Source organism: Oryctolagus cuniculus, chromosome 17, assembly GCF_964237555.1.
Source record: "Oryctolagus cuniculus chromosome 17, mOryCun1.1, whole genome shotgun sequence".
Taxonomy (NCBI): domain Eukaryota; kingdom Metazoa; phylum Chordata; class Mammalia; order Lagomorpha; family Leporidae; genus Oryctolagus; species Oryctolagus cuniculus.
In genome coordinates, this window is record NC_091448.1 from 36,003,829 (window position 1) to 36,016,615 (window position 12,787).

The 12,787-nt window shown below is 53.4% G+C and overlaps 1 protein-coding gene across 2 annotated transcripts in view; it reads right to left on the minus strand.

The window, feature by feature from the left end:
- Positions 1-1,186, minus strand: part of TBX4 (T-box transcription factor 4) — a 31,311-nt gene extending 30,125 nt beyond the window's left edge. For both annotated transcript variants that reach the window (XM_002719252.5, XM_008271189.4), the window contains exon 1: positions 965-1,186. The gene's annotated coding sequence lies outside the window, so the exon portion shown is untranslated. The remainder of the gene's footprint in view (positions 1-964) is intronic.
- Positions 1,187-12,787: the final 11,601 nt, after the last annotated feature.

A 12,787-nucleotide genomic window follows, 5' to 3' on the forward strand; every position in this document is an offset into this window, starting at 1 on the left:
TTATTACTCAGCCATTATTTATAATGTTGTTGTGACTATTAATACCTTGGTCATAAATTGTCATATTACTCCAGCAATTCTCATCATTTTATTTGTATTTTACAGTTGCTCTTAAGATTTTGGTTAATATTTGTTTTAATAGTTCACTGTTCTATAAATAAGGCATTATATGATAGCATCCCACCAATACTACTTAGAGTATTCTCCTTAATATTTTTTATTGTTCATCTTTTTACTACAGTGTGCTTGCTACAGTTGCCCACAGTTTAGTAATTTCTTGCACTATTATTTGTTATACTATTATTACTGGCATGAAGACAGTAGCTCTTACACTGTTCCTGTATTTGGAGTTACTTTGTCTTTAATCCTGTTGAAGTTTTGATTAGTATTTTCATTTGATTTTGAAAGTGTTATTTTATAGCCCAAGTTGCGCTGTTTAGCCGTGTTTCTTTGGTGGCTGCTCACATTCTGATAATTTTGGGTCATCGATCATTATTTACACATAACGTTCCTTGCCTTAATTCCGACGAGTCGGTTGCCTCGAAGGCTCTGCAGTTCTGATCATTCATATTTCTGCATCGATTTTCGCCGCGAGTACCCAGGCCCTCTTCTTTGGCCTGTCCTACTCTGCAAACACCAGCTTCAAGGCCACTGCTCCGCCTGTCACGGCTCCACCTCGCCTCTGCGGTGCTGGCGCCGTCGCTTCTCTGCTCTTGGGTGCCTGGGACTCGGAGAGGAGGTCCCGCGCTGCAACCCCTGGGTGCCGGGGCCCGGCGGCGACCAGACCCGAGGCGCTTTATGCCGCCCTCTTGCAGCCTTGGCCGCCCCCAAGGTCCTTGCCTGGTCAGCTTTCTCGCCCTTTTACAGCTCATCCTTTTAGATCCTGCAGCCTAACCCTGGGCTCCAGGTGGCCCCAGCCCCGCACGCCCTGCTCACCCGCACCGCGCCACAACCGCACACTCACCCTAACTGCGCTGCCACATGCGGAGGCGCCTGCGGCCCGAGGTCCACTGCAGGCTCGGGTCCGAGGAGCGCGGGACAGCCGGGGCTCCGACTCCGGGCCGCTGGGTCAGGGTCCCGCTGCCCGCCCCGCCCTCGGAGCCGGACACATCCCGGCTCTGGAGCGGGCCCTTGATCTCCGACGCTGCACTTTGGGGCCTCAGCTCCCTCCTCCTCCTCCTCCTCCTTCTCTCCCTCCTTCTCTCCCTCCTTCCCTCCCTCCCTCCCTCCGGGGCCGCCTCCCCCACCCCCCACCCCCGCGCTGACGTCGCCGCTGTCAATCAGTCGTGCCCGCCGCCCCCCGGGGAGGGGGCGCTAGGGTCCCCTAGCTCTGCGGCCCCCAAGACCCCGAGCCCGGAGTAAGGCCGCCTATTCCTCCACCGCGCGGCCCAGCGCCCTCCCCGCGGCCCTTGCGCCCTACCGGCCGGGGAGCAGCTGGGAGTCCCGCATGGTTTAGATTAGAGAGGCGGGAAGAGAGGGCGAGCGGCCCGGCCGCGCCGCGCGGCTCCCACCCGAAGCTCGACAACCGGGACGGCTTGCCCAGAGCCGCGGGCCCACAGACGGGCGCTCCACGGCCAGGCCTGGCTCCTGCCCGGGCCACCTCCAGGCAGCCGTCTCCACCGACCCCTGGGCTGCGGGCTTCCTGCCGGCACACGCCCCTCTCTGACCCGCTCTCAGCCGCGCTCGCACTGAATTCGCGAGCCCACTTCCCGGCGTGGCAGACACTCGGTGCCTCAGAGCCCTACAACCGATTACCGACCGTGCCCACCACGTCCTCACACCTACGGGCTCCGGGCACCGTGCGCACCGCCCGCGCACCGCTCGGCCGCCCCTCTTCGTCCCGGCTCGGGGGCCGCGGGCGCCAGACCGGGCCTGGCGCGCCTCGCGGTCGGCCGCGGAGGTCGCGGGCGAGGGCAGGCCCCGCGCTCCGGCCGGGCAGCCGGGCCTGGAGAGGCGGCGGCGCCGAGGAGGTGCCGGTCCGGCCTCTGAGTCGAAGCCTGGGCCCTGGCCCAGGCCTTGACGGAGCCCAGACGGGCTCAACGATGCCAGGCTTGGCAGGGCCTCTTCGGGGAAAGCGCAGCCAGGGGCCAGGCCTCGGCAGCAGCACCCCATCCCCCGCCCCCTCCCCGAGATCCCCGAGCGCCGCAGAAAAGCCCAGCGCCCGCTCCAGCCAAGGAAGCGCTGCGTTCCTCTAGTTCTCCATGCGCGTCTTTACCTCCCCGCAGGCCCCTGCAGCTGCACGGGCGGACTGAGCCGTGTGCACCGCAGACCAGGTTCGACCTCGAAGCTTGTCGGATGCCCACAACACTGGGGCAAGGACAGACCTGCCTCCCATGCTCAGGAGCTTCTGACAATAAAGATTCCCAGAGGAGCCCCTCACTTCTCCGCGTGGACCGCATCCCTCTCTCCACTGGGGGCCCCAATCTCTCCAACCAGCCTCTGCTCCTTTCCAGATTCTGACCTCAAGATCACATGGAAGGGAACGAGGTAGGGACCTTCCTTTCCTGGATGGGTCTGCCCGCCCTTTCCTAATGCTAGGATGTGGAAAGCCAGCATCAGTGCCTCTCTCACCCCCCACCCCCACCCCCTCCTGCGCTCCGAGGAGGAAGCAAAACACAGACTCCAAAGCCAGCAGCGGTTGCTGCTGCCCCCGCCGTCCCGCCGAAGCACCAGGAGCCTGTAATCCAGCTCAACAAGAGGCCCATTGCTAGGGAGGCCCCCATCACCACCTGCAAGCAGTGCCAGACCCTTCCACAACTTCCCAGCAAGACTCCTCGCATGAAGGCCTAGGAGAGGGTGGGGAAGCTTGTCGTTCCCCTACTCCTGCCTCCTCCCCCAGGGAGGAAAGGGAAAGTGGTGGGAGATGCCAGGGGGAATCTGTTTCCTGTGTGAAGGGAGCGCTGCACTTACCGCCCCCTCCCATGCCCTCTGCCACAGCTAGCAGGGAGATCCCTTGCGGATAAACAGTGTACAGGCCAAGGAACCAACTACCGTGTGGAGGGAAGATCAGAGTTAGGACAGGCTCTGGAAAGAATTTGTTGACAGTCACTGGAGGAAGTGCAGAATGAGACGGTGGAGTGTAGCTCTTGTGAAAATGTAGACTGGAGCCTTCCCAGAAGTGCAAGACTTTCTGGAGACCATCCAAATCAATACCCAGTGGTTAATGGTGATTTAGAAAGGAGATATGGAAGAGACTGGCAAGGTTTTGGAAGAGAAAAGCAAGGGGGGAGCAGTGAGCAAGTAAGAGGGGGCGGTTACACATACACACTTCCCATCCTGTGCTGCAGTACCTCCTTTTGCTAACTCCAGGACTACAAGGATGCACCTCTAGTCAGTGGTGTTTCGTGGTTTAACTAGCAGTGCCTTTTCTTCTTAGTGGCATGTAAAGTATTAGGGGTAGCTTACACTTGATGAAGTGCAGCATAAACTGAAAAATGCTCCCCTCCAAAATTCTTTTCGGACTTCAAAGTACAAAACTCCTCCTGGGATAGCTAAACAAATAACTGACTGTTAAGCAAGCGTCTCCCGCGCTGACATGACATGGCTTGAGGTCAAGTGCTCTGGTTTGGTATTGGGCTGACCTTGGTTTTAAAACCCTGCCCTGAGTCCTGGATCACCATTTAGTAACTGTGTGACCTTAGGCAAGTCCCCTCATACCTACACAACATGGAAATGACCCCACCAGCACATAAGCTTTCCCTGAAGATTGGCCAAGTGAGTGCAGGTAAATGCCCAGCATGTGGGAGGTGGTTAATAAAGGTTAGCTCCCAAGCATTTTAAACATTGATTTGATCCTTCCCCAACCTTTCCCAAAAGGGCGGGAGGTAGTTTGTAACCAAAATAAGCCAAGAAAAATATGAGTGGGAAAACAAATTAGGACCAAGGAAAAAAGGAAAAGGCACATACACAGTCACTAGGTGCGGACTAAGTTGCTGTAATTGAGAGCAAGTCGGGCTTTCCAGCTGCAGGCAAAATGGCGGCTCTCCACTTCAGAACCATGGTAACAGCAGTGCGCAGGTGGGAGGTGAGTGAACACGCTTTCTCCTGCCAGGATCTCTGACAGCAGTTTCTCATGTAACTTTTTCTTCTTCTTCTTCTTCTTTTTTTTTTTTAAGATCATGTTAGATGCTGTCTTTCTCTTTTTTTAAAGACAGAGACAAACACAGAAACAGAGATGGACACAGAGAGAAACAGAGATCTCCCCCACGTTGGTTTATTCCCCAAGTGCCCACAACAGCCAGACTGGGCCAGGCAGAAGCCAGGAAACAGGAAATCAATCTGGGTCTCCCATTTGGGTGGCAGGGACACACGTACTTCAGCCAACACCTGCTGCCTCCCAGGGTACACATTAGAAGGAAGTGGAATGGGAAGGAGATCTAGGACTCAAACCTGGGCACTCTCATATGTGACGTGGATGTCCCCAGCTAAATCTTAAATGCAGAGCCAAATATCTGCCCCATATGTTTCTTATGTGTCTATAGAGTGCTTTCTCTTGTACAAATGGTTTCACAGGGGCCAGCACCCCATGTTCAATCCAGCTTCCTGCTGATGGCCTGGGAAAGCAGTAGAATATTTGGGCCCCTGCACCCATGTGGAGAGACCCGGAAGAAGCTCCTGGCTCCTGGCTTTGGATCAGCCCAGTTCCAGCCTTGCGACCATTTGGGAAGTGAACTAGTTGATGGAAGATATCTCTCTCTGTCTCTCCCTCTCTCTGTAACGCTGCCTCTCAAATAGATAAATCTTAAAAAAAAAAAAAAAAAAAGTGGCTTCACAGCTACTATCTCTAAATACTTTGTTAACCTTATTTTTCTTTATTTTATGAATTTATTTATCCAAAGCAATGTTTATCAAGTGCTTACTACATGCCAGATACATCAGGAAGAAAGGTTAGCTAACCATTGTAATAGTGAACTAACAGATTGGCTCACAAGTCCTGACTGCAAACTGCAAACTCCCTAATTTATTACCTAGACAGCCCAGAGAGAATGGGCTACAGGATTAACTGGGGGAGCCTGAGCACTCAGTAAGGTGGCTCTCCCAAAGCCTAGGGCAGATTTTGGGTGGATGACTGCCTGAGCTGGCACCACAGTGGCGTGAAAAGCAATTACAATTTTTTTAAAACCCAGGATTTTGGAGCAATTCATAAGGACCAATGCCAAGCCCCAACCCAGACCAACTGAGTCAGAGTCTCTGAGAGTAGAGCCAAGGGTGAGAAGCACTGCTCTGTGCCAAGTGTGGAATCCTGTTCTCTGCTCTCCGCCTCCCCCTCGTAGCCAGGGATTGCAGTGTGAGCCAGTGTTGGCCTAAGCTCATTGGAAGACTAGAGGGAAGGAAGGTGGTATGGAAGGTTTTGCTTTCTTGATAAAGAGGAAGACACACCCTTCAATTCCCCTGAGGAGGAGGTCCTTGGAGTCCTCACCCTCTGGAAACCTTAAGGCAAAAAGGACCAGTCTGCTAAGGATGAGAGAGAGAGAGACAGAGAGAGAGAGAGAGAGAGAGAGGAGTAAAACAGAAAAAAATCTGGGTGGCGTCACTGAGAAGGTAAACCAATACCAGTCAGCTTCTTGAAATATGAGAAAAATAAGCCATGTTCCTTTACATCACCGTTAGTCTGGCTCTGTTACTCACAGCCAAATCCACTGCTGAGACCCATGGAAAGGTCCCCGCTCAGCGTTGAGAGTCCTTCAGGTACTTCATAACAAAAGGCACATACAGAAGGTCTGTGAGTCCTTGTGTCCTGTGCATATATGCCTTCCAACAGAATCCAGGCAACAAAATCTTCCCCATTTCCTTCCCGGCTGTGTTATTCTGTGCGTGTTGCAGTTTCAGGTCCGAGATCCTTATTAAGCCTCCAATAGAGAAAGGATGAGTGAGGCAGCGGGGAATTTAACTGTCTTCTGTGGCTTTATTGTCACCCAGTAGCCCCAAATCTAGGTTCCAGATTCCCTAGCTCACACCCATGGGGATTCGCAAGCTCTGGACAGCTGGGGTTGGGGCAGGAATTTGAGCTCATTCTTGAAGGCTGAAGAACCGAGCAAGGGGACAGGCCATAGGTGGCAGCTGCTGCTGCAGGTGCTTCCCCTACACCACAGATGCAGTCTGCTCACCCGACCTCTCACCCCAGCCTCCCAGGCCTTCTCCTACCAGAGAGAATTAGAAAATGTACAGTCAAAAGACTGGGGAACTGGGCTGCCCCAGTCTCTGACCTGGGTGAGGCAGGCTGGTCCGAGCCATATAAGGACTGAGGGCAGAGGTGTGATTCTCCAACAGCACAGGTAGATCCTTCCTATACCTCCCTCTGGAGATGCTGCAGAGGTAAGGAATGGATCCTCAAATCTAAGTTTTGCCGAGCCTGGGCCAGGAATCCAGAGCTGCTGTTCCAATGTCCTAATCTGTAGGTGGATTCTCTGTAGGTCAGCTTCCCCACCCCACTCAACCTCTTTTCACATTTTCCTGAGATGCCATTTCCTCCAGCAAGGTTTCTCTGGAATGTGGGCTCATGTTTACTGTCTGAGGAAGGTATATCTGCCAGGCTTGTGTTACGTGCAAAAAATTCCTATCTAACTTCTCTTTTCCTTCTTTCTCCTTTCCATTCTTCCTTAGCATGTATAACACAAAGTTGGCAATGAATGAGGAGGTGAAACAAATTAGGATTCAAGAATGTGAGGGGCCGGTTTGTGGCACAGTAGGTTAAGCTGCCACCTGCAATGCTGGCATTACATATGGGCACCAGTTTGAGTCCTGGTTTCTCCACTTCCAATCCAGCTCTGCTAACGGCCTGGGAAAACAACAGAAGATGGTCCAAGTGCTGGGACCCCTGCCGCACACGTGGGAGACACAGATGAAGCTCTTGGCTTTGGTCTGGGCCGAGCCCTGGACATTGTGGCTTTTTGGGGAGTGAACCAGTAGATGGAAGATTTTCTCTTTCTCTCCCTTCCTCCCTCTCTTCCTCTCTGTCTGTAACTCTGCCTTTCAAATAAATGAAATGAATCCTAAAAAAAATGAGTATATGAGTTATCAGGAAGCCTTTCGAATTGGACATTTCAAATCCCACATTCAGATCCTCTGCAAGCTGTTTCCAGAGGGCCCTCGAGCATGACCAGTGTTACACCTGTGTCCTCATCTCTACAATGACTTCAATAGCGGCCGCCTCACAGGGTGGCAGAAGTATGACATGGCATCACCCGGATGAGAGTGCTTTGATGGCTCACAATCACAGCGAATGCATACTTCACACCTACAATGTGCCTGGCAGCATTCTCAGACCCTTATATGTGTTATCTCACTCCCACCTCACCACCCTATCAGATGGATACTACCATGCACCTAATTTTATAGGTGAATAAAATGAGGCCAGATAATTTTCCCAATGTTATACAACCAGGAAATGAAGTCAATCTGAAATTCAGTGTCCGTGCTTTCAACTCTGTGATCACCTAACCCAAGCAGGTTTCCTTTGTTAAACAGGGATAACTTCCCTCACCATGTTGTGAGAGTAACATAGTGTCTGACACATAGTAACACTCAAATCCTGGCAACATGATCATAAATAGGACTTGCCATAGACAACAAGAAAATAGGTCATTGTAGCCATCGGCCTCCAGGGCCCAAGACCTTCACCTGGCAGCTGTTACAATTGAAATCATAAACCCCCCACCCAGATACCAAAGGATCAAGCATCCCTCTCTGTAAATTCTCAAGAGAGCCACTCCTATCCTTGATGGTACCAAGAACACCATGCTGTCTGTTTCTGACCTCACCAAGGGAGCCCCTGGAAGAGTCGGCAGGACCATGGGAGTGGCTGCCCACTCATGGGACTTACTGTTGACGGAAGGAGGGTGTTCTACACTTACATTCAACTGCAAGTGTGTCTTGTGCAAAGATGGTGCTGATGACCCTGCCCAGCTGGGAACAAAGCTTTGGCTAAAAAAGGCAAATTCTTGACTAAACCAAACATAAATTAAGGAAAAAATGTGTTTATCATTTGGAATAAAACCCTCTATCACAGGCCCCTGGGCAAAGAATGCTCTGCTCCTGCTCCCCATCCACTTACTTGGGCACAAACCTGCTGCACCAGTGGTCATGTGGCCCTGGATGTGGAGGGAGACAATACAAGTGCTACACAGTGGCCTTGGAAAACCAATCTTTCTCTCTCCACTTCTGGGTGAAATTTGTTACCATAAAAACACCATGCACACACAAAACCAAGTAACACCTGTAACAATGCCAAATATGTGCCAAAGGAAACCCCAACAAGAGACAGGCTTGGTGCCTCCATCCCCCTTCACAGCACAGGCCCTTCTCTCAGGTTGTACCAAGCTCCAACCTGTCTGTCTTCCACTCATAGTCCCTCGAAACCGGGTCCTGGAGTTTCTTGGGTGCCCCAGCCCATCCCTCCAGGGTCCTCTCCCAGTAGCTTCCCTCGCCTTCAAACACCTCCAGCAGCCTGGGCCCCACTCAACCCAGGGCTGCGCTCTGTGCCTCAGCCATGGATTTTTGTCAGTCTCTAACTCTAAGGGGCTGGCACAGTAAACAGGTAATGGAAGGAGGCTTGATGTGAGCATCAGCGGGAAGATTGAAAAGCAACTGGATAAGGGATCTTGCTTACTGATCAGAGACCCAAACCTTTCTCTTGCAGAGTTCACGAAGGAAGGAGGCCGAGCGAGAGGCAACTTGCCTCCCAGATCCGTAAGCTCCCTCCACGTAGCTAACGCTATGAAGGTGCCTCCTGCCATCTAGCTCCAGCCTCTCTTGCTGCACTTATCCCTTTCTTTAAGGAAGCAGATGCATGCTGGACCTCCACAGTAAGAGTTTCCATTCTCTCACTCAGTCCCTGAAACTGGATGGAGGGAGCTGTCCAAGGCGCGCTGTGTCCTGGAGGGAGACCAGCACTGGCACTGATCGGGGTGCCTACCCACGTCTGCATTCTTGGGAAGCAGGCCTGGAGCCGGGTTCCGCCGGAGACGGAGACGCAGTAGGCCCTAGAAAGGGATGGCAGGAGAGTGTCCCGAGGCCTGACCCCCATACCCTTGCATTTTCTGAAGTTTCCCCTTTGAACACGTTTCTTTATTTATTGGGCCTCATTTAACCTCAGCCGTGTCCTCCTGGGATCATTTATTTGGTAAATGTCACTCGGCCTGCTCGGGCATTAACCTCATAATCCTATTGATTTCCTCCCAGCTAGTTGGAGGTTTCCCCCGCTTCTTCCTGGGCCAGTAAGGCTGATTCCCAGTTCTAGTCATTACCGAGGGTAACACCCTAAACTGGTGAGGGGCATGCCCAGAGGACGTCTAGGAATTCCTCATTCCTACGTTGGCCCTCCCCAGTTTGCGGGACATGGATTCAGGAGGCCGCCTCGGCTGCTTAAGTGTGAGGTAAGGTGACTAAGGGCGCAGCACCACCACCGGGTGCTCCCTGAGTGGCTACTGACAATGTCCTTCACTCAAAGAGCTTGGCTTCACCAATCGCAGCTCCCATCTGCCTGGAGCCCCGCCCCCCTCCGCCATCTTGACTGCTGAGGCGGCAAGGCGCCCAATCACTGACTAGGAAGTGCGTGAGGGCGGGGCTGAGGACCCTGCTGGTGCCCACGTGGCCGCCGGGCCTGCGCCTTCCCGCCACCTGCGGCCGGCAGCCTGGCCCCTGTCGAGCTGCAGCTGCAGCTCCCAGACACCATCCCAGCCCGTCGCCAGGGGATTAGTGTCCGTCTGTAGGTTGGGACAGCCTCAGTGGGGGTTGTCCTGGCCCAGACGAGGACCTCCACTTCGTGCCCTTCCCCAGGACCCCTCCTCCCAGGGTCCAGCGTGTGCGGAGGGGATTGTTTTGGGGGGTCTGGCTGCCTGGGGTTCTGATGTCTCCCAGAGCTGAGGTGTGGGGTAACAGGAGTCCCCCTCCCTGCCCAGCCTGAGCCACATGTGCTGGGAAGTTCATTTCCCCTTGTTTTGCAGAACGGGCTCTGGGATTGACCCCGGGAGTGACCCCAGTGTCAGGAGGCATTAATGATCTCCATACGGGCAATAAACAGGCAGCCCGGCTGGCTGGGTGTGGAGGTGCCCTGGAATGGGGCCGCCTTATTAGCCTCACATTTACTCGTGGGCAGAGCCTTAATGAGCGAGGGCTCCCTCATCCGTCTGCCCCCTCCCCCAGGCACCCCCCCAAGCTCCATGCGAACGTGGTAGAGACACTGAAGCTGGCTCCTGTGTCCCGCGGGCTTCCTCGGGAGGTTCTTTTCAGCCCCCAGCTCGGCCACTTGGCCGCCTCTAGCAGAACTTCGTACTCTGGCCTGATAACGTGTATCTTGTTTTCAAACCATGCAGAGGCCCAGTCCATAAGCGCTCTGAGTCAGCCCACTGTTTTGTCTACCAGACCCAAAAACAAGAGTCTTCCTCTTCATTAAGTTAAATCCCCCCTGACCATTAGAGCCTTATTCCCCAAAGAGCAAGTGGAGATAGCTGGCTTCCGCCCTCTACCCCAAATGGTCTTTGGCAACTGCCTGGGTGATTACAAAGCCCAGTCTGACTGATCAGACAAGTTCCAAATCCATGTCCATCCAGGAGCTTTCTCCTTCTTGAATGTGTGATTTGGCTCCTAGAAAACCAGTTTCTTCATCTGGGCAGTTTGCTGAGGACTGACCACACACTATGTGCTAAGCACCAGCAAGATGAAGCTGCGGAAAACTCAGGCCCTGCTTTTGGGGGGCTCCCAGTCTAGAGGGGCAGACAGACATGTAAACAAGGGCAGCAATAAATGCACTCAGGGCTCTCATCCGGGTCCGTACACTGAGAGTGAGGAGAACACAAAAGGAGAGTGAACAACTCACCTGGGATTGTGGAGGGAAGTTCGGTGAGGGATGACGCCTGAGTCCATCTTTGAAAGGCAAACATGAATGGACCTGCAAGGTAGAGAATGTGGACGGGCATCCCAGGAGAAAGGGAGAGCAGATTTGAAGGGCAGGGGGAGGCAAGTGTGAGCAGTGGTGGGGCTGGGGTGGGGAGGGCAAGCCTGTGGTTTGGGAAGGGCCTCTATCACCATCCTAAGAACTCTGAAGGCCTCGGGAGCCATAGAGGTTTGTAGCAAGGCTGAGGTTAGACCTCCAGCTCCACTTCCAGCCAGTGAGCTGCCCCGCCCTCGCAGGAAGTCTCCTTTACACTAAAGCTGACTGGATACATTCTTCACAGCTTGGACAACAGAACCCTATCTGGTAGTGAGAAAGGAGGCAGGGGTGTGGGCAGAGACAGATTTAATTTTAGTTATCAAGAGATGAAAATTAGAAACACAGAGGCTGGAGATCCTGATCCGGGACTCCTAGTGTGCAGGGAAAGGTTCATATTGGTGGCTGATGAGGCCCTAGAAGAGAATTCATGGGAGAAAAAAGGAGACCAGGAACAGAATCTAGGAGGATGGGATGGGAGTGGGGGTGGAGTGGGAGTGAGGGTATAGGGGGAAAAACCACTATATTCCGAAAGTTATACCTATGAAAACTGCATTCATTAAATTAAAAAAAAAAAACTTAGAAGAAGAAGAGGAAGAAGAGGAAAGAGAAGAGGAAAGAAAAGAGGAAGGAGGAGGAGGAAGAGAAGGAAGAAGGAGGAGGAGGAGAGGGGAGGGGGAGGGGGAGGGGGGGAGGAGGAGGAGGAGAAGGAGGAGAAGGAGGAGGAGGGGGGAGGGGGGGAGGAGGAGGAGGAGGAGGAGGATATTAATGACAGGCCCCGAGAAGAACTGGTCAGGAGACTAGCTGAGAAAGAGCACAGCCCTTTAGGAGTAAGGACGAGGCGAGCACTGTGAAACACCGACAAGGGTGTCAGGAGGAAAGTGCCAACTATGAGGGAAGAGCAGTGAGAAGTCGGCGTGCAGCAGAACAGTCTAGCAGAGGGAGTGTTGGAGGGTCGATGCGCTGGCTTCTTTAAATCGGAAGAGCCCACACTCTGACTAACCTGGGCTTGTGGAAGGAGCCCCAACCCTGTCCCTTGCTACCAAGCGTTCCTCTTGTGCACACTGGCTACAACGCGCCAGGAAGGCAGTCCCTGGGAGCCCTCCCACTTTGCAACTGAGAGAAGATGAAGTCCATCAGAGAAGGTGAAGAAAACCCTTCCAGCACCCAGGATCCCGGCAGGGGACAGCCGCTCACAGCACGCCTCCCATTCCACCAACAGCATCCAAATTCATCAGATTAACACCAAACCGAGCTCCTACCCTATCCCAGCACCGCTTCCCAGTCCCAACACCGCTTCCCAGGAGCCCGCGTTCCTTCACACAAGCGCCCTCACCAAGTGTCCTCACAGAAGCACGTTCATACAAGCTCCCTCACACAAGTTCTCTCGCTCAAGCTCTCTACATAGATTGTCTCATACAAGTGCCCTCACACGACTTCTCTCACACAGGCGCCTCGCACGAGCTCCCTACGTGAGATCCCTCACACAAGTGCCTCCCACAGGCTCCCTCACACAATTTCCCTCACACGAGCGGCCCCGCAGTCCTGTGTGCACACCTCTGACTGTACAGCGCCCTTCTCGCTGCTCTCCTTCGGTGTCCTGCCTACAGGTATGCGTCACCACTTGTGAAGCATCTTCACGCACCTGTATTCCGAGGAGAAGGGGGGGACCCAGGTGGTGTCATGATGCTTATTTTACATATAAGGAAGCCAAGGTTTAAGGACATTCAGGCACTTTTCCAAAGCTACAACTAGGAAGTAGCCTCTTCAGACTTCGGGAATCCAGTGGTTTTCAGATATCAGGCCCAGAATCACGAAGTTTAATGCCGCTGTCACCTGACTGACTGCATGCAGCGTGGC